Source organism: Cryptomeria japonica, chromosome 4, assembly GCF_030272615.1.
Source record: "Cryptomeria japonica chromosome 4, Sugi_1.0, whole genome shotgun sequence".
NCBI classification, from domain to species: domain Eukaryota; kingdom Viridiplantae; phylum Streptophyta; class Pinopsida; order Cupressales; family Cupressaceae; genus Cryptomeria; species Cryptomeria japonica.
In genome coordinates this window covers 681,485,664-681,511,661 of record NC_081408.1, presented here as the reverse complement: position 1 = coordinate 681,511,661, position 25,998 = coordinate 681,485,664, and the positions used below count along the sequence as shown (strand labels likewise).

The following is a 25,998-nucleotide window of genomic DNA, read 5'->3' as shown; positions in this document are numbered from 1 at the left end:
AGATGTATCCGAACAAAAACAATCAATTAAATCATTCACATATGCAAGCCTAGCAAAAGAAGGCAACAAAATCGTTTGAAAAGCTTCATAAAGCATACCCCGATAAACCAAAGAAGTTTGAAACAAAACCCACAGTGTGACCTTGGTTGGAGTAACATGAAGTTGCTCAATAAGGTCGTAGTCACTAGGTTTCTTAGTTGTGGGTTACGAGCTTGGGGAAGGTGTGACTAAGAATGTGGTAAACAAGTGTTAGATTGATCAACATTTTTCTTATTTCGTCTTGTATTATATGTATGAGCAATAGCATTATAATAAATGTTCTTAGATTAAGTAAATCTTGTGAACAAGCCAAGAGAGTTACTTTCAAAAGGTTTACCACTAATAGACTTAACTTTCTTCGAAGAAGGACTAACCGAAATGAGCAATCTCTTAGGTCTTTCAAGTGCAGCAGAGACAACGATAACTTTCACAAACTTCCCATCCTCCAAAGAAGAAGAGTCTAGATGTCGATTATGTTTAGTAGACTTATGATTAGAAGGAAACACCTCTAAGAAGTCATCTAGGACATCATCCAACACATCAAAGTCATCCTTCGAGAACACCTTATTGAATGCATCAAAACCTTGAAGGAAGAGATCAAACATATGGCATTGACCTCAGGTTCACCAAAATATAGAGGAGGGGATTCGTTGACATCCAAATGACAAGATATCAAGCAACAAATGGCCCTACACTACCTCACTTACCACTGCTTTGGTGAGCTAGGTAAGATGATACACAAGAAAATAGACATAACAATAAAAAAATGTTTACAAATATAAAATGTCAAATAAATGGAAAGCACAAAGTGCTAAAAATGTTTTGACTACAGAAAAAGAAAGAGTTAGAGATGTACATTTTACTAGTATACTCGACAAGCCTCGACCTCAAACACTAGCACGCCATAAGTACGTCTATGTGCGACATTGTAGTTCATACAAACAAAAACCAAAAAACTTAAGAAGCGTCCTAAAAAGGTACTTGCTCTCTTCAAGCTTGTTTGTCACCTACACACTGAGACAAAAAAAAATGTTGGGGGTCATATAGGGATTTGCCTCAGTAAAAACCCCTATTTTGGTGTTTCTACCTCCACGTACAACCAGATAGATAGACTAATAAAAATAACAAATTGCTTAATAAAAACAAACCCCGCTTCACAGAGGAAACCCCCTATTACAAGATATAAAATGAATAAATACAAATAGATGATAAATGCAATTATCTACATTTGATAAAATAAGATTGTATTAAAATACAAGAGATAAGAGAGACAAGATAGGGTTATGGAAAGCCCCTCTCTTGAGATGATAGTGTCATTATGCTTAAGAGAAGAGTTGATTATCATGATATCCTTTGTCAATTTTGATAGAGCTTCGCCGAAAGTGTGAGAGCAACAAATTCAAAGTGAAATTGTGAAAATCAAAAATAAGAATTTTTTTTTTTTGCTCGGAATAGGCAACATGCCCATGCAAAGAGACATGCATAATATACCCATTTGATTCTGGAATCTTCTTGGCATGTTTGAGCATCCAACTCCCGTCTAACCAATCTATCTCAAATTTGGAATAAGGGTCGCTAATGCTTCGGTTTTTAAATCCATGATGTCAGAATCATAAAATCTCGGTCATAAATTGTCATAAATGCACCGGGCTCAATATGAAAGTGTCATAAATACATCAAGTGCAATTTGCAACACTACACTTGTACATTTAAAGTCTTGCCTATTCACTCTTACAAATTTCAATTTGTCTACCACTTTTATGGCTAATGATAATAATTTGCTCCATCCCTTAGCATGGGTCTAGCCCTTAAATGTTGTAATTCATACACAAACAAGAATCATCGTGCAATGCAACATGTAACAAGATATATGTTTTGGACTAAAGGGTAAATTCGATTTAAAGAGCTCGTAAAACCCATTTACAACAAAATGCTAGTCACAAAATAGCTAATAAACAACACAACAAACGACATAATAGGATATATTATTATCGATTCAACACTACAATAGTTAAGAATGGGGAAAAACATATTTTTAGCATCTTGGCATCTTCCCGATTTTAGTTGTACTACTAAATCACACAACATGGGAAGAAGGTGAGTTGCGGCCTAGTGATTTTACTCTAAACGCAAGGTTAGAGTTGTTGCTAATAATATACTAGATAGTATGTTAAGAGTAACTATTTATGGAATTTAGGTAAGTAGCCAAACCGAGTGAAGATCTCACACATTTGCTATTCGAGATTACAACACTTGAGGTTCAAAAGCATGGAATTGATGTGTTGTATAAATAAAGTCCATATTTTTCCTTCTCTTACTCTCGTCATTAGCATCTACAAGTGATGTTCATCAGAACCATTGCAAGGAAAATTGCAAAAATGAAAATGCAAGGATATTAAAGAAAATCTAAAGTTAATTTGCTAATATTTATATTACAAGAACAGTTTGTTTGTTGCATGGGCAAGATACGTTGAATTTTCTATTTCATGGGTTTATTTTCTATAGAAGAAATATTTCACATTTAAGAAGTTCATTAAGTGCAAGGATACGGTCCAAAATAACATTGGGACTACTTTGAAGAATTTGTAATTGCCATATGAAAAAACTTAGGTAAATTATGTTCTTATTATTGCCTTATTTGGCAATATACAATGCCAAATTATCCTCGACAAAAGGATTTAGAATGGCACAAAATCAACACCTTTGATACCATGATGCATTATATATTTGTGTTGAATTGCACACTTTTAGTACACAATTTGATGTGAGGTGACTGAATTCTTGTAATTACACTTATGTGTTCCCATGTGTTATAAGCATGTTATTGTTGACTATATTCGAGAGCCTAAAGCCTGCAAAATAAAGGAATCAGTGGACAACCACAAAAACATTCCAAAAGACATTATACGTAATGAGAACACATTATTTGACAAGGGAAATAAGTGTGTGTTATCTTGTTATTTTACAAAAATCCAATACCTCTTATGAACATAAGTGAGACAAGACTATAGAGGGATACAAACTCTTATGTGACAAAAGACATTATACATAATGAGACAACATTATTTGACAAGGGAAATGAGTTTGTGTTATCTTGTTATTTTACAAAAATCCAATACCTCTTATGAACATTAGTGAGAAAAGACTATAGAGGAATACATACTCTTATGTCAATTAAAATACATGGGAATTATTTGAATACTTGAGGTAATAATGCCTTAGAGCGATTGGGGTATATAAAGCTAAATTCACTTTAAATCATTTTATGAATAGATGTGATGAATGTATGGTTACAAAGGGAATATCTCTTAAATGGAAGGAATAGACTATGGTGAAGATACAAGTAGTGTACATTGTTAGTGCTCTAGTTGGAGCTAAACAAAAAAAAATGTAACGTCCACCCTCTTCAATTGAGATATATGAAGAAAAAAGCAAAAAAACAATGACTGAGTTCAAGAAGCAAGTAATACAATTCAACCTTAGAAAATTGATTTATTCAATGTACATGTCGGCATCACCAAATATCAATCAAACCATGATGATATGCTTTAAACAATAATGGTTATATGCTTATTAAAGTTCTCTACACCTATGATACTATTATTGAGTACTTTTATTTAGAATCCAAAGATTTAATTCAAGACTAGTGTATCATTAATTATGAATACATGATCTTAAAAGCAAGAGAAGATATTTATCACGTTAATTATAAACAAAATATATTAAATAAGTTGAAGATGGATAAATGCAAGCTTATTTCAAGCTCATATCAACTAAGAGTTACCTTTACAACTAGACAAATAGATGAAAAGTTGCACAAATAACTCATTAGAAGTTTATTGTGTTATGTTCATACTAGACTAGATATTTTATGTGCAATTGGTATCACTAAGAGGGCATAAAATATACTCCCTTGGAGGTGATAGGATATTGTTGGATATCATTAATTGGATTTAAAATATACACCCTTGACGGTGATGGGGTCTTTTTTTGATATCCTCGATTGGATATGAAATATACCCCTTGGAGGTGACCAGGGGATCATATCTTGGATGGAGATACAGATTCCAATAGAGTAGGAGATCTAAATAATAAGAAAATGATTAGGAGACCAAACACATAAAGAGTACAATAGAGCATTTCAATGTGAATTGAAATTTTCTATCATTATGCAGCTCATAATGCAAATAGTCTAAGACATGATTTTAAAATTTTGATCGACTTTGTGTATTTACTCTGCAGCTAAGATATTACCCAAATTAGCGCATTATTCTCAAATGATTTATGAACATCTCCATCTCCTGGATGCCCAACCTATTGTGTTTTTCATTCTCAAGTAGCAGCCTCTGGGTGTCACTGCTTTAACTTGTAAAGATTATAATATATTATATACATTTTGCATATATAGTTTGTCTTCTCATTTTTAATCTTTAAAAATATATGAAATACATGTTGCATATATAGTTTAATAATTCGATTCTAAAAGTCAAATATTCCAAATATATTGATTTTAGTTTTCCTTTCTATATATTTCAGATTAAAATATATATTGAATTATTTTCTATTTAAATAGATTTTATTTCTTGTGTTTAAAAAATTTAATATCTCATGTTCTTATTTATATTTATATGTTTATCTACATTGCAAGTAAATTATCTAGTTAATTTTTGAATAAATATTAATCTCCATTATTATCTTATTAATGTAAACTTGAAAAAATCTGCTTTAATAATAACTTTGATTTTCAATTTGGATTTAATTATATTTTGTATAATATTTTCATTTTATTATATTAATTGTTGTCATTTTCAAAAACCTAATATTTATATGTTATATTTAATAATATTACACAAATAAAAATTACAAATTAATTAAAATATTAAAATGTTAAATAAAAAATTATTTAGTAATAAAATTTTATTATGAAATTGTTTTATTAAGTAAATAATATCTCTTATGAATTGAAATACAATCCTCAATATAAATTAAATATTAAGTGATATATACCAATATTAAATAATATCTACTTCAAAACAATTTCAAAAAAAAACTTAAATTAATTAAATTGTTAATTATTATAATATTAAAATTTTAAATAGATTATTATACTTACAAGATATTAATATTTTATATTATTTAATGATAAAATATTTGTATAAATGAAATTTAAAATTAAAAAAATACAGTATAAAACAGAGATTGAATAAAAATCTCAAATCATAAAAATTTATATTTATTGTTAATATATTTAATATTATTATAAATTAGTTTTATTAAAAAATGTATGTTTGCTAACATATTTCTTAGTTTAAATATATAACAATTTAAGAAATTTATTAATAAATTAATAGAAATTAATTTAAAAATAAATATACATTAAATTAAAGAAATTAAAAATTAATAATTAAATTAAAGAAGAAATTGTAGTTTAAAAAATTTTGAAGTTTTGGAATATGTAGTTTCAATAAATGAAATTACAAATAGAAAAAAAAAATTTAAAATGATACTATTTAAAAAAATGACAAATAAGAGAATGAAACTTTTCAAATAATCAATCCTCAGGCACAGTCACAACATATAAAACTGAAATATCAAGATTTCGTTCAGCTTATAACAAAGTAAAGGTGTGTTGCATTTATTAGGGTAAAGATAATTTTTAATTCATGATAAAAGATATATATTTTATTAAAAAGTAGCGTTAACTAGGATGCTAATTATGACACTGATCCTAGTTAGTTCATGATAAAATAATATGTTACCCTTATTAATCATAGAGATACTCACTTGTGACAAAGTTAAGGTACCAACCCAACTAATAAACAACCCCTCTCCCATATGAGGGTGGATGGAGAATTTTTCTATTTACATTATAAATTGTTTATATTGAAAAAATAAATATCTTATATAAATGAATACATTTAATGTATTTATAATACAAATCTTTGGCAAAATTTGATCTTAATATATGTTAAATGAGTTTGTTAAATGTAATAGACTCTCTAGCACCTTAGATCTTTTAGATACTTTTATATACAAATAATCATAATAAGATAATTGTATAAATATGCATGTACACATACATGCATACACATATACATATACATATATACATAAATGCACATACATATATATGTACACATAGATTTTTTATACATAAATATATATATAAAAATACATCAATATAGATAACATACATTTGCTTGCATGCATGCATATACATATGTAATACACATCATAATCTCAATATCTATACATAATATTTGTTTATCGCACTTATACAAAGTCATACACATCATAATCTCAGTGAATGTATATAATATTAATTTGATTGCGAAAAGTTTATTCTTTTAAATGTTAATAATATAATAGCTTAATATTCAAAACTGAAACTCAAATAGCACTTTGACTCAATTGGTAAGTGTGTCTAGATTAATCATTTGGGAGGCCTTAAGATTTTAAACAAATTTATTTCCATTTAGGTAATAAACACAATAATCGAATTGCATTTGCACAAATTTATGTTGATTTTTTAAATGATTATACTTCAAAAAAAAAAAAATTGAATCTTCAAATTGCAAGGAAGTTTTGACAAGAAATAAGGGAGTCTGAAAGTTCACGTTCCACCCAATCTAGTTTAGCTATAGCAATAAACATCATAATACAAATAATAAACATATTTGAGGGATTGGAAGTTTAAGTTCTAGTCAATCTAGTTCCACCCAATCTAGTTTAGCTATGGTAATAAACATATTTGAGAGATTGGAAATTTAAGTTCTAGTCAATCTAGTCTGGATAAGGTAATAAACATCACAATCCAAATACAAATATAAGCATAGATATATTAACGTGTGATATATGTATGTGTGTTTGCATGGATGTCTGCACACACACATGGTTGTGTGAGGCTTATGAAAAAGTAAGATGTAAAACATTATGAAAAATTCAATTTCAAATATTTAACACAATGGAATATTTGCTTAGTTGGTAGAACACCTAAAATCAATAACTTAAAATACCTATTAATCAAGATACATTAAACACAACAAAAATAAATTGATAGTGTATAACTCATGTGAAAGTGAGGTAAAACCCAACCTTCCTTGCTACTAAAGGAGCATGTTTATATACCTTTCTTGCTCTCTAATGTTTCAAAGTATAATATATCTTGGCATACTCGATCCTTAAAACTAATATCAAAATTATTTCTCTAAAATAAGTGTTGTCAAAGCAATTCAAATATTTTGGATTCATAATGAAAACATTTGAGCATTTCTCTTAGAAAGAGGTACTAAAGCTTCTAGGCAATATACAAGAGACAACATGCGCAAAAGAATTTCAATGATTATCAATTTATCAATCCACTCATTGCCATTTTTCTTCTAAATTAGAGACAACAATCAACTCCTCTATAAAATTACTTTGCATAAGCACAAGTTTCCTAAAATAAACATCATACAATACTTGAAATATGAAAACAAAATCTTGGAACAAATAGTGTACCTGACACCAAGTAGCAACATGGAATCTGAGTTCGTCATGTGCATCAATGCACGTAAATACGAAGCACATGAACATTTTTGTATTCTTGATATCAAATCCCCTGTCCAATGCATTCATGTGTCATTTATATAAATACACATATGTACCTCAATTGGACTACGTTTGTATTCATATCAAGTTCAAGATCCATTACATTCAGAAGTTGCAATTGCTAGTCAAGAGAATGCATATTAATTCTAATTTCAATAAACTACACTCATTAGTGTGTTAATGAGATAGACAAAAAAAATCACTAATTTTAAAACAATTGCAAAGCTATAATTAACAATATTTGCCAACATGTTTGATGATGACATCTAAAACTAAGTGTCGTATTTTGTTTGACACTTGAGCTTTCTTACTTTATAAATGCTTTAAAACCTAGACATTAACACACACTTCACTAGACTCAAAACTTACAATGTCTCCTTAGCCTAACCTTTTAACTCAACCATGTGAAGAATACCCTTCCAAAAAAGTAAGAATCGTGACAGCCACTATAAAATAGATTCACAAACAAACAACCATTTTTTATAACGGTCATGTAAACCCTACCTAACACAATTTGAAAGTGAAAAATAAGTTCCCAAGGCCTAGAAGAAACTAATAACAAAAACCCAAAATGATCTATTTTGACAAGTTTCAACTTGCAAAATGAGCTAAGTAGTTTTTGGGTAAACTTCCCACACATCCCATTTCAGAATTTTTGCCAATAAAAAGGGGATAAAATTTTATTCAAAACGGGCATGAATTACAACAAATGAAGACTATCCGCCCAAAAAAGAGAAACTACAAAGACTTATCATGTTCAACAAGTTGATCCAAAAAGCCAGAAGCCCATTTGGCAAGACACACCATTCCATTCCCAAGGAATATGAGAGAAAGTAACTAACTCAAAGAAATCACAAAACAAAAGAATCTAACGAATAATCATCTAAAGTTGCCAGCTAAAACCATCAAGGTTCTACTAATTCAATAAAGTCACCACAATCAGGGAGTCAAATTCAATAACACTCCATTGCCACTGGAGACAACGGCAGTGCTCAAACGTCGTCAAAATGGTCACGACCTCCATATAATTGTTCGTATTAAAACCCTTGTAGATAGAAAAAAGGAACTGAACTTGACCGGAATTGTCACACCCAACACCACAAATACCAGCATGCCTCGGGTTACCTCTTGAAGACCCATCTGTATTGATTTTGAAAATACCCAGAGGAGGAGTGTTCCAACGACCCTCTCTAGCAATCTTCCGTACAACGTGACGACACCTATTTCTGAAAAGTTGTCTAGCCCTCATCATACCAGAAATAGTGATAATCCTCTGAAGAGGAAAACTAAAATGGTTACAAATATCAACCTCCCCAGGAGCCAAGCCTCCAACCAGATTACACTTAGCCGAAACAGTCTCTCGAAGAGAATCAAGAATTTTCCATCACACATATTGAACAGCAACCCTAACATCATGAAAAATCCAGCGATTTTTCTCCAACCAAATGTGCTAGATAATAAAGGAGTGCCCTAAAGACCAGGAAAAAATGTTACATTTTTACATTTTTCTATTACTTATTATTTCTTTGATTAGTTGCTTCTTAAAAACTTTGGACAATTTTGCACAATGGTTGGATTACAAACTACGCACAATAATGGGATGTGCATGGGCATCTAGAAAGGATGTAAACAAAAGAAAAAAAAATTAAAAATATCGACAAAATCATAGTAAACTTGAAGTGATTAAAGAAAGAAACATAAAAGTGAAAAATGTGAAACGCATTAGGTAACTTTAAAGAACAAAATAAAATAACAATACCATTAATAATAGCAATAACAAGTGCAATGCAAGCACAATGAAGGATAAACAATTAAAAAAAAACATCGAGTTTAATGTAATAGAAGCAACTAAAAGAAAACCACACTAGATTCGGTACTCCAAGCAAAATATAAACAAATAAGAAGTGAAGATACTCGCCTAGAATAGAAGAAGTCTAGGGATAAACATATGAAACCATGTCTTAAACATATCTAGTTTACAAGAGACATGATATTTTGCAAATTCAAGAAATAAAAATAACAAATGTTAAATCCATAATACCATCAATAAGATCTAGACTTATAGTTCAAGTTTATCCGCTTCTTCCAAAGAGACTTCATGTAGTGTTTTGACATATTGATCTTCAAATTTTTCCCTAGGACACCATTTCTCAAAACCTAGTTTGATTCAAATTACAACTAAAAAATTCTTCTAATATTTTGGTCAACATTAAGAATGTTTATTCCCCAAAGCAAATAACAAACAAACAAGAATGTTGGCACTCCATTTGTAATAAGACCAATTTCCATGAACAAATGGATTCTTGGAGGGAATCTCAGACTTGTCCTTGATTAAAAATATGGGAAAAGAGAGGTTTCCCATCAAAAATAGAGAGAGCTTGTTGAAGACTTTATGTCCATCCCTAATCTAAAGGATCTCAAACACTATAAAAGTGAAAGTAAATAAACTTGGTCTAATCTCATGAATCTCACCTCTAATCATAAACCTATCGACTAAATATCACGCCCTAAGTACTTGGGGCCCTATTCCTTAAGTACTCATCTATCATGTTAAAGAAGGAAGCATTTAAAAATCTAATCAAGCAACTAGCCTCGTGCACATCCATTCCATGAATAGAAAAAATGAACCAGGTTCAACATCTCAAATCTACATTAGGAGTTGGCTTTTAAGTCAAACAAAAAATCTAAATGCAAATAAACTTAAATGACATGTGGAAAAATATTCCAAAGCAAATTATAGAGCAAGGGCATAAAGATGGATTTGATAATACAATAATAGAATTGTTCCTATCATTTGCTTGGCTTTTCAAGCAAAGAAGGAACTAGCTAGAGAATTGGATCTAGACTTATATGATGTTATCAACTTTGTTCTTTAGAAGGTAACTAAATTTTCTTGTTGAAATCATAAATAACATAGGGAAAATAATTCTTCTTTCATAACTGTAGTCTCCCAAGTGGAAACTTATTCCCAAATGCAAATTATGTGACACCTATTTGAAGAAATAATTCTCTCCTAGGTAGGGAGCCACTCAAGCAAGAATGCTCAAAGGGATTTATGCTTACCAAACACAACATGGCCAATGCTTTTGAGAAACTTAACTACAATGTCACCTATCTTCATTCATTAAAATTGGGTATTGGTGAAGATTTAGCTAACTAGATTCCCTTTAGTTAAAAGCAAGCTTATAAACTTCTTTCACATATCTCAAGGTCTAAATCAAGGTTGCCTCCTCTCTCCTTTCATGTAAACTATTACAAATCAACTCTTATGATTAAAACTAGAACAATAGTGACAATAAAAAACTATTTTGACTAACAACTACTCTTCAAGTAGGAAAGGAGTTAAATCATGCCCAATCACAGAACAATATTTTTGAGTGGGGCCTCCTTAAATTGTCAAAAGATTTACCTATATTTTCAATGACATTTTTGAAACTTTTGAAATAATTTAACTCTGCTGAAAATTCAAGAATTATAGGCTACCAATGACCATGCTTCCTAGGCTAGAATTTTTACTTCCTTTCCCATGACTCAAATTCTTACCACTTGGAAAAGATTCCTAAATAAACATAAAAACCAGCAGTTGATCTAATACTTAGTTGTCCACATTAGCTTGAGCACTCTTCATACACTTAATCTTGGCTACCCTCCCAATCTAATAAATAAGTATATCACTACCCCTAAAGGAATGATATACATCAAATGGAGTAGACCCCAAAAAAGCTTATGTGGCAAGGTGGAGAGAGGGGGTTTCGAATTAAGATAACTACAATATTGTCAAAGGGCTTTGATTGCAAATCGTTGACAAATTTCCACTTCCAAGAATACGTGATGGGCTTACTTGCTATCTTAAAAATACCAATCTCAAGTGAAAAAGTAATCCCTTCTTTTCTCTATTATTTAAAAACAACAAACAAAAACAAAAAAAGCCAAAAAAACTGAAGAGTGTAAAACGTTGTTATCTTATTTCTAAACATATTTCTTAGAAGTTTCATAAAAGAGTGAAAAATCATTAAGGAAACAATCATGGGGCAGTTTAAACCCCAACTCTCTTATTAACTAAAATGTTGATTTACTCTAAATAATTTCAATTATTTTTACTTCATCAAATTATGAATTTTTAATGCCTTCGTAAAACAATACCTGGAAAATGGAATTCCATTGCATTTGATAGCGAACTACTAAACTTCCTACCTCTCTTTCGAAGGTAGCATCCCTCTATCATCTATAGATGCGAATATACTAACTTGCAACCAAATGTTTAGAGGCAATCCTCCTACTCAAGCAAACTACAATCCAGATTAGCATAAAGGTACCATCCTCAAAGTCAAGTTATTTCTTGCTTTTGATCCAAAATTAAAAACCAGCATAGGATAATATCCAAACAAGAGGTTTTTACCAACCATATCAGGGTGCTCTCTGATAGCATGACAAAAAGAAATGCAATCGTCTACTTATAAGATGTCAATATGAGAAAGAAGAAAGGTCAATGATTGGTAATATTAATGATATGATCAACAATACTACCTCTTTTTTAAACAGATTTTTCGTTCAATAATTAAATTCAAAATGTGCATTATGTGGCTGATTGACCTCACTATCAAACAACTACTTCCAAGGCATATATTTTGGCATATTTAGGAAGGTTATTATTATTTAACTTTCAAAGAAACTAAAATTCCTCGTTTTGTCAAAATAATTGAAGTCCATATCTTTAGGGAGACACGCCACAATATGCTCCCATGATACAAAGTAAGATGTAGAAAATCATTGGCTAGGACACACACTCTTCTCTGAGGGAACCTCAAAGGAGAATTTAAGCAAGACTAGTAGAAAGTGTTCAATACAACTAGGAAAATTTCTTATATCCCCCTTTTTTGTCTTGGGGCAACTTCCAATGACATTATTAAAGCTCAAGCATTGAAATAGGGACTTCAAGAATTAACTAAACAAGAATACAAAAATGAAGATTTGCAATGATATTATCAAAATGTATTTCCATTGCAAGTATCTCTATATTTAATATTTAATTTAAAGTCGAGTCACGCAAGTTTACTGAATTGGCGAGTTGAGTGAAGCTCGACGAGTTTTGGTAGCTCGTGATTCGGACTCGACGAGTTTTTCACATAACTTGCATGACTCGCGAGTCTGGCGAGTTATGGACAAACTTGCCGAGTCCAAGCTCCAGGACTCGCGTCGCATCAGGTCATGTTTTAACTTGCAAAAAACAATGTGTTTTTTGACATGTTTTTTTTGTATTTCTTTTTCATTTAACCCTAAAAGGTCTTCTAATTGCTAGTTGTGAGAAAAGAGAGGAAAAGTGAGAGACGGGAAGGAAAACAAGAGGGCATAGGTTTACAACCAACAGAGAAAAAGAGCATTAAGGAGACCACAAATCACATTGAGGAGGCCATAGGGTTATTGGGAGCATCAAGGAGTCCATAGCAAGACTTCTCAACTCATTTGAAAGAGATAAGTGTTAAACTTTGTAGATTTTGTTGGTTTTTTTTGGTATGTTAATGGATTTTTTCATTTGTTTGTTAAATTTTTTAAGTTTGACAGTTAACTTTCCAAATCTTGAATGTTTTTATTTTTTTTATTTTAACTTCAATGAGAGAAGTAGAATAATAGCAAAGTGCAAACCCTATACTTTTTTAGAAAAATTTTGTAAACATGTATTTAACTTAGAAAAAAAATAGGGTTTGCTGATTTTTTCTATTAGTTTATAACTTTATAGAATTTTCTTATTGCAGCAGCCTTCACATATTAAAAACATTCATTTTTCACAATGCCTAAAAAGGATGAGGCTTGGAAATATACTAAAGGGTTTCCTGGCAGACAAAAAAATCAAACAAAATGTTTTTTTGGTAAAGAAAATAATTTTGGCGGAATCAATAGATTTTAATACCATATTGTTGGCATAATTGGCCATGATATTGAGCTATGTAAAAAACAAACTGCTGAGGCAAAACATTTATGTTATGTCCAATTAGAAACACATGAACAAGAAAAAGTTATCTAAAAAGACGCAATTGGAAGAGTTAAGTGTTATTGGCTCTAATGCACCCACATCCGCATCCACATCCGCAGGCTATGTTGGAGAGGGTTCTTTCATGCCTCCCTTTCGTCCTAGTGCTTCTACTAGTGCTAGTGCTTCTACTTCTACTCCTCCTAGTGGCGATATTACCTTTGGCCTCAGAGTACAGAAATCTAGGTTGGATAGTTATTTTGTGCCACGCAGTACTCTTGGTGCACAACCCTCGCTTGTTGGAACAAGGAGATTCATGATGCTGCAAGAAAACAAATTTGCAAGTTTTGGTACTTTTGCAACATTCTATTTATTGTAGCCAGGTAATTCTTTTTTATTTGATTGCTTTAAGTTTAAAAGTAAATTTACAATTTGAAGTTGAACTCTACTTTGTCTAATCATAATCCATTTGTGACAGGTCTCCTTATTGGCAAGGCATGGTAGATGCATTAACCATTTTGGTGCGAAGTTTAAAGCTCCTACTGATGCTGAGTTAAGTGGCCACCTCTTGTTAGAAATGGTTGAGGATATCAAAGTTGAGCTAGAGGACCACCGACAGTCTTGGAGCCAAAAGGGTTGCACAATCATGACAAATGGTTGGACGGATAGGAGGAATAGAACACTCCTAAATTTTCTTGTTTCCTGCGGAGGTGATTGATCATTCTAATTTCTACTTCCGTAAATGCATTGAATAAAATAAATTTTGATTTGTTGATTGATACATGATAATTGATAATTATTTTGCTCTATTTTCACGATCCACCATGTTCTTGAAGTTTATTGATGCTTCCTCACATGTGAAAGATGCCACATACTTATGTGAGGCTATTGAGGAAGTCATACAAGAGGCAGGGGAAGAAAATGTGGTACAGGAGCTGACAGATAATGTAGCAAGTTATGTTGCATCTACGATTATTTAAAATTTTCTTAACACATCAAAATTTCTAATTAATTTAAAATTGTTGCAGGTAAACTTTTGATGGAGAGGCACCCAAAAAAAATTTGGTCTCCATGTGTGGCCCATTGCCTTGACCTCATGTTGGAGGATATTGGTAAGCCTGAATGGGTGAAATCAATTGTTGAAAGGGCCAAAAATATCAACAAATTTATCTACAATCATGCATTGGTCCTTAGCATTATGAGGCAATACACAGGGCAAAAGGAGTTGGCTCGTCCTAGTATCATGAGGTTTGCCTCAAACTTCCTCACACTGAAATCCTTGATGAAATCAAAGGTGGTTTTGAGGCGTATGTTTGTTGGTGAAGAGTGGACTTCCTCATCCTATGTTACGACCACTGCAGGGATAGATATTGTAAATTGCATTTTTGATGAGCCAGGTTTTTGAACCCCTTGTGGAGAAATCATGCAAGTAAATTTATTACAATTTAACATTTAGTATCTACTGTTTAGTAATTTACTTTTAATTTATTGACAATTTAACCTCGTAATTTTGGTTTTTTTAATTTAATTTGTGACTTAATTGTTTTTGTTTAACATTATGTGTAAGTCACTGAGCCCTCGTAGTTCTCCTATGAGTTGTTTATGGGGAGAAGCCCTCTATGGGCTATATGTATGAGGGTATGGATAGGGCCAAGGAGGCCATTAGATCCATATATGCAGGAGATGAGGATAAGTATGGCCCCATTTGGGAGATTATTGATAGGAGATGGTCGAATTAGCTTCACAGGTCCATCCATGTAGCAGCGTATTACCTTAATCTAGCATTTCAATTCTGTGATGACTTCAAGGCGGATGAGGAGGTTCTTAGTGGCATGTATACAGTGGTACAGAAGTCGTGTACTGATGGCACAGCCTCAAGTACGATGCTCCAACTGGATAAATATAATAATCAAGAAGGGGCAATCTTTGCAAGCAGCATGTGCATAGAGGCTCGAACACAATTGCAACCAGGTAGAAATATATGTAAACTTAAGATTCTTAAGTTTATGGCTTATGCATTTTAATTTTTGATTTTATAATCTAGCCTTAAAGTTGGAAATGAGACTGATTTATTTTTTCTTTTCGTTATTTCAGATAGATGGTGGCAAATGTTTGGGCCCTCAACCCAAACCTTCAAAAAATTGTCATTTGTATTTTGAATCAGCCATGCAGCGCTTTTGGATGTGAGTGCAATTGGTCCATGTTCAAGCACATCCACTCGAAGAGGCGTAAAAGATTGTCTGTGCAAAGGTAGAATTATCTTGTTTTTGTTCATTACAACCTTTGTCTTAGGACCAGATAGATTTTGGACACCGACTCCTCTCTGATCACTCTAGCGGAGATTGGTCCAAAGTCTGAGTGGATCACTGAGTCTATCGATCCTGACTTCACTGAAGAAGACCATGAGTGGGTTGACCATGCAGATAGAGAGGTTGAGGCTATGGCTATGGCAGAGGAGGAGGATAGAGCACGATCTAGCACAGGCATAATTGATGTTGATCATTGTGGCACCTCACAGGCGGAGACTATGGCTACTCAGTCACTTACCTTAGAAGCCTTTGTAAGAGGCAGACATACTACTTTGAGGCTGAGGATGAGCTAGAGCCTGAGCCATAGAGTTGTTTTTGTTGACAGTTACATATATGTTTGAGAACATTTGATGTCATGGATTTTATATACATTTGACAACATTTATAACTCTATATATCTATGTTTTCTATTTCCTTCAGCCACAATTTACATTTTTACGCATGTGATGGATGTATGTTTATGTATGTGATCAAAATAGCTTCCATTTGATGATCTTATAGTGTCTTTAAACGTTATTCAATAATGGGTGCATGAAACAAGTTTTAAATCGTTAAAAATCTCTAAATTTTAAGGGTTTTTTTATTTTACCGAGTCGTTCCCAAGTCATAGCCGAGTCACGAGTCAAATCAGCCTTGCCGAGTCCGTGCCGAGTCCAAGTCTATGAACTTTGATTTAAAATTCCAATATTAATAGGAAAAATTTCATTTATTCAAATTTAATTGAATAAACCTAGATCCCTCGATAAGAAAAAAACACATCTACACTTTCAAATGTTTCTTGCAATGTAAAAACCAATGGGAATCATTTTGTCTTCAAAACAGCTTGCAAGACAACGGCAAGTTATGCCATCAAAGATTACTATAATGCAAAACTAAAGAGGCCAATATGAAAATGTTTTGATGGTTGGACTTAAGACGAGAACAAATTGTATGCCAACAACTACTATTCATGTAGGGAAAACACTTTTCCCAAGAAGCAAAGATGACCACTAGTATGATCCAAGTGGCAGCAAAGAAAATGTTTTTAACAATTGGACAATCCCTCGGGTCAACGAGATTAGATTTATTATAAATGCAACAATTCCAATAGCACACACGAATGTAATGTGTATGAAAGAATCTGAAGCTTGAGCATCACCAACTTTAAAATAAAAATCCAGATTAAAGATAAGTTGAAACATAACAATGGAATCAAAGTCTCATAAGCAAAATGACGGCATAAAATGCCAATACGATTAGTCAAGTCTCATCATAAAAGGCTGAAAAAAAATTAAAGAAGACAAAATCATCGTGCAATTCCTATACGGGGAACTAGTGCACAAATGAAGAATATATTTCCATAAAAGGCATAGGCGTAAACTCAACACTTACCATCCATGCACCAGCAATACAACCCATCATGGGAAAGGGAATGAAAATAATAGTTTTTAGATTTCTACTCTTAACGTCACCAGCAAAGATTCCCCTCAAAAGGCATAATGTGGGTGGAAAATAGCGAATAAAACAATCTAATTAGAGGGCATAATCAAGATGTTGATTCTAACAACAGCTTGCCACTCTGAAAAACACACAATTTCTTAAAGGAATCAAGGAAATGATATGTGTATCAACAAGCATCACCACCTCCCCATATACAATCAAGTTGTTTCAAGATGAAGTGCTCAATGACAAAGGACCCCTAAAAGTCTTTAGATGATCTATTGCATAGTTATTTTATGTCAGAAAATGAAAATTTGCGCCATCATCGCCCTAAGTTACTAAACGTGGCCTGTAACCCAAAAAAAAAAAGGAAAGACTATAGACAATGCCAAGAAGTCCATGATCTCTAATCAACGTCAAAATAGAGACATGTTTCCAATACCACAAAAAAGGCATAAGTCAGCCATGAACGAAAAGTGCCATGAGGAATGAGGAAAATAGACATGTTTCCAATACCACAAAAAAGGCATAAGTCAGCCATGAACGAAAAGTGCCATGAGGAATGAGGACCAATGATTGGCAGTCTCCTTCAAGAAAAAATTATACAATTACAAAAGAATATATCCCAATTTACAACACCCATTGCCAACCCAAGGAAAATGCAACCAAGTTATACTAAAGATTAATTAAAACTTAACAACATGAGAAAGAGAGTGCATCAATCTACAAATAGAATGTGATGAGTTGTAAACAAGCCCCAGTAACATACTTAATCAAACACAATTAAGGACATTAAAAAGCTCTTCTATACCTAAAAACCTATCGTTTATTTCACAAATTTGAGAAATACAAAGAAATAGGTCTCAAATTACTAAATGAAATAGAAAATAGTCAAAATATCCACAACAATTCTACATGCTTGTTTACTAACAAGTGCACAAATCTTTATAATCAATTGAAAAGACTTTTTGGATTGATTAAACAATTAACATGGACTACCAGAAATTCCTGTATTGATAAATTGAGACCATTGTTTTCACAACAAGGACTGAATAAACCAACAAATTAGGGCAAATAACTAATAAACAAGGAGGTCAACGAGTGAAGGATAATTACACTCAATTGGAATTTAAAAAACACAAAATCCAACCAAAACATTAGAAAACTAGATAAAATTCTATCTACTAAAAGGATTACAAGATATCGGTCAAGGTCTCCATAACAATTGTATGCACTTATTTTACTAAAACCCCCACAAATCTTCACAATCAATTAAAAAAATGATTTTATCAATCCATTAAAATGGAATAAAATCACCTTCATAATAAGAAATTCCCCTTTCATCAATGACCAAAAGTAGAAGCAATCAGGTTCATTGCTTCAAAATGTATTCAAAGGTTCTAGCAACAACTCAGGACACATGATTGCTAATTGGAATTCAAAATCACAAGATCAACAAAAATAAGAGACCATGCTCTACAACCACAAAAATGGTTGCCATTGGGCATAAGTTCAGGTTTGAAAAAAAAAAAAAAAAAAAAAAACTAGACTTAAAAAACACTTTGAAAAACATATAAATTACAATATGTATATATAGATGAAAAACCGAAGTTTTATGTTTCAATGGATTCATGTTGAAAAATGTTGTTTGTACTCCTTGGGTGAACATGGGACATGGCTCTTTAGATTCTCAAAAGAATCGTTACATTTTCTAATGTTTAGGCATAAACAAATTCTCAACCAAACCTAATTAATAATCATCTCATAGAAGATTCACATTTCTTCCTAAAGATTGTGACCGATAACCCTAATTTTCAATAAAGCTTTCATTTATAATGCAATATCATATATATTATTGAATTGATCATCCTTTTCTTCGCTTTCATGATACATTAATTTTCTGCAATTTAATGTATTGCTGAGTGGATTGTCCATCAAATCTGCATCAAGAATTGCCATTGAAGAGTAAAGAAATTAACAAACTCCATTGTAAGTTGTATCTCTATAAAGAAGTATTAAAAGGTGAATGAAGAGAGTATACACCTAAGTATTACAAGGATGTCAATGCGAAGGTGTTAAAATGTGCCTAAACATTCATGGAAAGCTTCAACCACCCCATAGCATTTTTCTTGGTCAGTAATGTTGCTTCCCAGCTATATTGAATTACAGGCCTCCAATCTACTTCAGGCCTCCAACCTACTTCAGACCTCCAATCTAAACCTCTAAAATTAATTAAGTGATTAATTACTTGTAAAGAGTATGTATTAATTTCTTGTGAGGGGGTATGGAAGAATATCGAACTCTCGAGTTATTTGCCACCCACCAATTTCCTTCACTAATCCACACTTTGTATTCAAATTGGACTATAATAATCTCCTCCCCCATCAAATTTGAGGACTACCAAATTAGAAACAAACTTGTATTCAAATTGGACTATAATCTCACTCATCAAATTTGATGACAACCAAATTAAGAACTTGAACTATCATGCTCTCGCGCATCCCAGTTGCGCTTTGAAAAAGTCTTATTCAAAGAAGCTTAATAGAGAAATGGTCATAAAGACATTTTTTTATGATCTCTCTATAAAGAGCTATAATAATAAAAGGTAAATTCATCCATAAATTAGAATTTTTAAAGTAATCTTTAATGTCACTTTTAGAAAGTGTTTATATTAATTGTAATTTAGATTTTTTAGATTTGTTTGTAAAATGCTCAAATCCTTAGTGAAGGTTTTGCACTTACTACGCTAGGAGCAAATCCTAATGGATTACATTTATGAAAAAATAAAAATAAAAATTTTAACCCATATGAGAGATCATTGATCGAAAGTGGAACAATCAACTCCTCTAACCCATTCCGGCAACAAAGTACCATACAAGCATCAATTCAAAAAAAAAAAAAGGTTTTATCTTTTAAATCAGAAGTATTGCTTACAAGTTGCAATTGTTGCTTGCTTACAATTACTTTGTGGGAAGAGTTGTCCAAATGTTCAAAAGCTAGCACTCTACATTTTATCTCAACCGTGTAATAATGCTAACCATAAGTGCATGTAGAGTTTGTTTGAAGTAATTCACACAAACAAGTGCAACAAGTTGACACAAAATAGCTTAATGACCTCATCTTGTGGATTACAACCTTCGTCACATACAAAAAGGTGGACACAAGTACTAAAGAGTCAATATAGTCCCATACAATACAAGAGAATGACACCCCGATGTTTTCACAAAGTGAGACCATTGATTTAGAAGCAACAAAAGTTGAATTGGATGACATCATGAGAGATGATTTTGTTGGACCAATGGAGTGATTGATTTAAGGGTGGAGGCACAAATACCAAGGTTGGACATACAACCACCAACAAGGACTAGGCCCCAAACTATTGTAAATTATTATAACTTCTAAGGACGTGAAATTTTTTATGATAATTTTCAATCATCATATTTATGAGTTGTATTTCCATGTTGATTTAGCTTTGTACTCTATTTGTATTCAAATTCAATAGAAAACACTTCCCAACATTTTACACACTCATTTCATATGTTGTGTAATTGAATTTTATATAAATTGGAATGCAATAATTTGAGCTTTCACCAAATTGTGGCTCTTTGAACTATTATCTAAACAACCAAGCCTACTTTAAGTATAAAAGCATTAAAAACAATATTCTAGCATTCCATACATACAACAATGCTTGGTAGTTTAGTGTCATAGCTAAGAATTTTTTATATAATGATCCTTAAACTAAAGACCTCATTTCAATAATAGATAATATTTAAAGGTAACAAAGATTTACTATTCCAAATTAATTTTAATAAGTGCAAAATAATATAAATAATAAGAGTATAGCAAAACTACCAAAACAACACAAGTATAGCCAACCTCAATAGAAAGTTCAAAAAACATGCCAAGTCATGAAACACTTTGATAGAGAGGCAAACTAAAAAATGAAAACAAACTTCACAAATTACAATTGTAAAAACAAGTTTGCATATAAGAGAATTGTTAAGATAAAATTCAAAAGATTTAAGAAAATCATTTCAAAGTTTACTTCAACGTTTTAAATCCAATTGCATTGTGAAACAAACCAAACCCTCGTATCCTAACAAGTTCAAAGAAAAAAATAAAAATAAAAAAACACCAATCCTTCGAATAGATCAATGATGAAATAATTATTATTATTCACAATAATAGCATATAACCTAAAAAAAAAAAGAGAAAGCATATATCTATTGTCACACAATCACATCACTTCTTGTAGGTGTACAAGCAAGTTTACTTCTATGATTAGTCATTAGATTAAAACTAAAAGATCGAACTACTAAACAATTTTTGTAAATAGTTAAGTTCTCTCATTCACAAAAAGGGTATCATGTGTGAAAAAATGCGATGCTCATGCTAGATTTAAATAATCTTCCGATTTTTGAATTAGAATGCAAATAGATTGTGAAAACCAAGTGACTAAACTCAAGCTTGGTTACAAGATCAAAAACTAAGAGTAAGATTTCTTCTACATAGCCACCTATTTGACATCAAGTCCTAATAAAAATGTGAACTTCCAAAAAGACTCATCTAACATATGTTATGTATTATAAATACTTATATTGAACACTAGCTACAAAATAATAACTGCTAAAATCCGTTCACTTGGGATTTATAGAGTGGTTTTATGATAGTGTTTAGTTAAATAATTAATTTATACTACATGACTTGTTAGTGGGAGTTCAATTGTTGCCTATTATACTCTTCAATAGAAAAAAGAATTTATATATATCAATAGCATCACATGGTAAGGATTTAGTATCACATCCAACTAGCAACCTGAGCTAAACTTCCAATTTGAAACATTGATATGCACAAATTAGCGAACCCATGGTTACCAATCCACGAAATGTTTAAATGTTTAGGATTTTTTTTAATTACAGATTGATGTCAAGTAATCATCAGTGCTCATCACCGTTGGTCATTATAACCTCTTAAAGTTCTCTCATGGAGAATCTCTTCATTTTTAATTACTTATAATATACATTTCTCCTCACAAACATCGCTACCATTGTACTAGTTCTCATATCAAAAAAGTTTTTTCTACTTCACAAATGTTGTTTCTCTTTATCTTTTTAGCATTACTTATTCAATTATGTTATAGCACCTCTAGCCTACCAAGTCTAGAGTATTGGCTATAATGACACTACTATTCTACTAGGAATTCAAAATGACAGCAAACAATGTGAGGAATTGAGGAATTTGATTGTTGTTGCACAAAGTGTATTGCTCAAACTAGACAAATAAAAAACGTAATACAAACTTAGTGAAGCTTATCACTATACATTAACTTCCTACCATACAACAAATCAATTATCCTCCTCCCTTTGCTTCTAATAAAATGAGAAAACTTCTTATTTGTGTACAAAGCCTTCTAATGGAAAGTGAAGAGACCAAGACATTCTCAAGTTTCCAAGAACTACCCCTCTAAGAAATTTAACCCTACATTTTCTAGAAGCCATAATTTTTGCATAGGTACGTGAAACGAAGAGCCATTTTTAATATTGGATAATTTTTCTAGAGGAACGTGAAAATGTAAAAAAAAAATCAACTTTTGATGTCACCAAAGTATTGTTTTTGGTCATATAACGTGTTTGTGTTGTCATATTTAAAAATGAGCTCTTCTTCTAAATCTAACAAATATTATGCTTCCTTTCTTAGAAATCTTTTGGTCACCCTGACTTGTCAATATTAGAAGAATTTCCTTCAACTATCCCAAAAACCTTCATGAGCAAGTGACTAGAATAAGACTCCACACATCCATCCTCCAAGGCAATGCTTCCTAGTACAAGCTCACCAAGATTTCTCAAATTTCGAAAATCAACTTTTGATGTCACCAAAGTATTGTTTTTGGTCATATAACGTGTTTGTGTTGTCATATTTTAAAATGAGCTCTTCTTCTAAATCTAACAAATATTATGCTTCCTTTCTTAGAAATCTTTTGGTCACCCTGACTTGTCAATATTAGAAGAATTTCCTTCAACTATCTCAAAAACCTTCATGAGCAAGTGACTAGAATAAGACTCCACACATCCATCCTCCAAGGCAATGCTTCCTAGTAGAAGCTCACCAAGATTTCTCAAATTTCGATAACTTGCAATGAGGATTTTGATGGTCCCTTCTTGCTTGATACATTATAAGTGGGTACATGCTCCTACAAATCCCAAAGACTTATAACCACTTTGCCAAGACTACCTCACATGCTACTAGTGGAAACCAAGCGATGTTTGACACTCGAGTACCCGAGGGTAGAAAATAGTAGTGTTCTTTGTGTATATATGTTTCACTACAATATAATTTCACATCTTCAATCAATGCTCAACACAAACAATGCCATGCAATAGAAGGCGGTGATGCTTTATCACACATATTAAAACCAACATTTTAGGCTCAATAAAATAACAAATCCATTGCCATGTATGCCCTTAGTTATCCTCGCACTCATCATTGATAAACCAAGTGACTTCCTTACTAGTAGCTCATTTTGCTTATATTGCAAGAAGACTCAATCCCTCATGCAACAAACTTTACACTTTGCTTTCTTACTTTCTAACAAGATGGAAATGTCAAGGATGAATTTTACCCATTACCTCGTACATTTTTCTTTTGATAGGCCTTTATTGTTTTGCAAGTAGAATTGTTTACCGTGTTCACCCATAGTGAATACAAAATACTCCATGCTTGCTCTACAATTAGAGTTAGCAACTTAATCACTATTCAATTCATACGGATAAATTTGGACTGCTATAGATGATGCATCCAACACTAAGTCCTAACTCCAACATTGCAATGAGAGTTATGGTTCATAGTTTTACACATTCTCAACTTTACTTGTCTCGTGCCTTGCTTGAGTGAGTCTTCAAAATTTTGTTCGCTTTGTATGGGTAAGTGGGTCCTTTTTCCATCCTTCATGTGCTCTTTAATAGTGTTAATTTTTCACAGAAGTCTATAACAATTACTTCTTCCACAACGTATGCAAAGAACAAGAAATCTACAATCTTATTCAAAATGACCTATTTTCTTACAATTAAAGAAAAAGACGAAATCTTTCCTTGTTTACCCAAACATTCTTTAACCTAATTGTTGGTTTTAAAGTGGAATCTCACCAATTATATTGGAGATTCATACACTTCTTTAAATATTCTTTTGTCCTTTTCAAATAGAGTTTTGCTCCTCCCTTATTTCAATTTTAATCTTGCTTAGATTGTTAAACATGGTTTCGAAACAACATACAATTAAGCGAAGGCTTCACAAAAAAGAATACGAGACGAATGTTTACCTCTCATTGGTTGTGCATATTTGTTCATTGAATATTCTTCATTGTCCTCTTCAAGTAGTGTTTTGCTCCTCCCTTCTTTGAATTTTAATATTCATATAGAGTCAAAAATTGCATACCCCTTTGCAATTCCCCTATTGAATCCGATTATGGTTGGTCTGCGACCTACTGTGACTATTGGTTGTCATACAATGGTAGGGGCCCACCCGATAAAGGAGAGTGTAAAAGTCAAATCATTATGGCAAGTGAATCGATTGAATGATCCGCCATTATCTTCCCCCCACCATTTCCTACCATTATCTTTCTCATGAACACCCTTTGCTATAGTAGCATTCCCTCCCACCTCATTAAAATAGTAGGGGGGGCCTTAGAATAGTAGAGCAAGTCCTTTATTACATGCCCCCCTACCCCTACTATTTGAAAGGGGAAAGGGCTAGTGAGCTGATTAATTAACTGTCCTACTATTCTAAAGGGAGAGGGTTCTACTTGCGATTCCACGTACACTTTTGTAGCCACTTTAGTGTCCAGAATTCCTAGCATTTGAGTAGCCTCGTTAAAACCCTTGCATCAACCTTTTCCCTCCCATGATGCTCAGGACACCCTTATCAGCAGTTGTCCTTCAGGTTATGTTTCATGGTAGCCGTGTGTTTCTCTTGTCGCTTGTCATTTTTTTGCTTGATTCGTTTAAACACTAGTATGTCGTCCAGATGTCTGCGCATCACACATTCATCCAACGAAATCTTAACATTCAAATGTCAATTCTGCGCATTTTGACACTTGTCACCTATCTTAGTCAATGGCAACAACTCAGAATCTTCTAAATGGCTCGCCAGCCTCCTCTTCCCCTTCTATTCCCTTATTTAAATCAATCTCTTTCATTCATTCACTCTCTCTTGTTTCTCGGGGTTCTCTCAAGAAAGAACTCTCATTCTTTGGGTTCTCACAACTTTCTCTTGCTCTCTCTCACTTGCCACAACACTTTCAAGCTCTCACAATAATCTTTTGCAACTCTCTTGGCTTTCTCATGCCTCTTTGGTAATATCTTTCTATCATTCTATATATCTCGTCTTTGACCATCTTGGGATTTATCACATCCCATGTCTATTTGACCATTTTATCATTCTAGTTAATTATATTTTAATCTATCTATCTACTTGGGTTGTCTAAGGAGGTGGAAACACCAGAACAAGGGTCTGACAGAGGCGGGCCTCTAAACACACCCCAAACATGCACCCACGACAAATGTTTTCATCTTGTGGCCGAGGTTACAACCAAAAGACCCCACCTCAAAACCTCTCACTAAATTAATCAAAAATTTCCACATTTCAAGACTTAGATATTAGGCTTTGCAAGGGACA

At 32.3% G+C, this 25,998-nt stretch overlaps 1 protein-coding gene across 8 annotated transcripts in view; it reads right to left on the bottom strand.

Annotated features, from left to right (window-relative positions):
- LOC131028643 (uncharacterized) overlaps positions 1–25,998 on the bottom strand; it is a 98,860-nt gene that overhangs the window by 27,382 nt on the left and 45,480 nt on the right. For 7 of the 8 annotated variants that reach the window (XM_059220060.1, XM_057958971.2, XM_059220059.1 and 4 more), the window contains exon 18: positions 7,540–7,639. The gene's annotated coding sequence lies outside the window, so the exon portion shown is untranslated. Of the gene's footprint in view, positions 1–2,588; positions 2,892–7,539; positions 7,640–25,998 lie in introns of those variants that run through there. The other variant, XM_057958976.2, reaches the window with a different exon arrangement.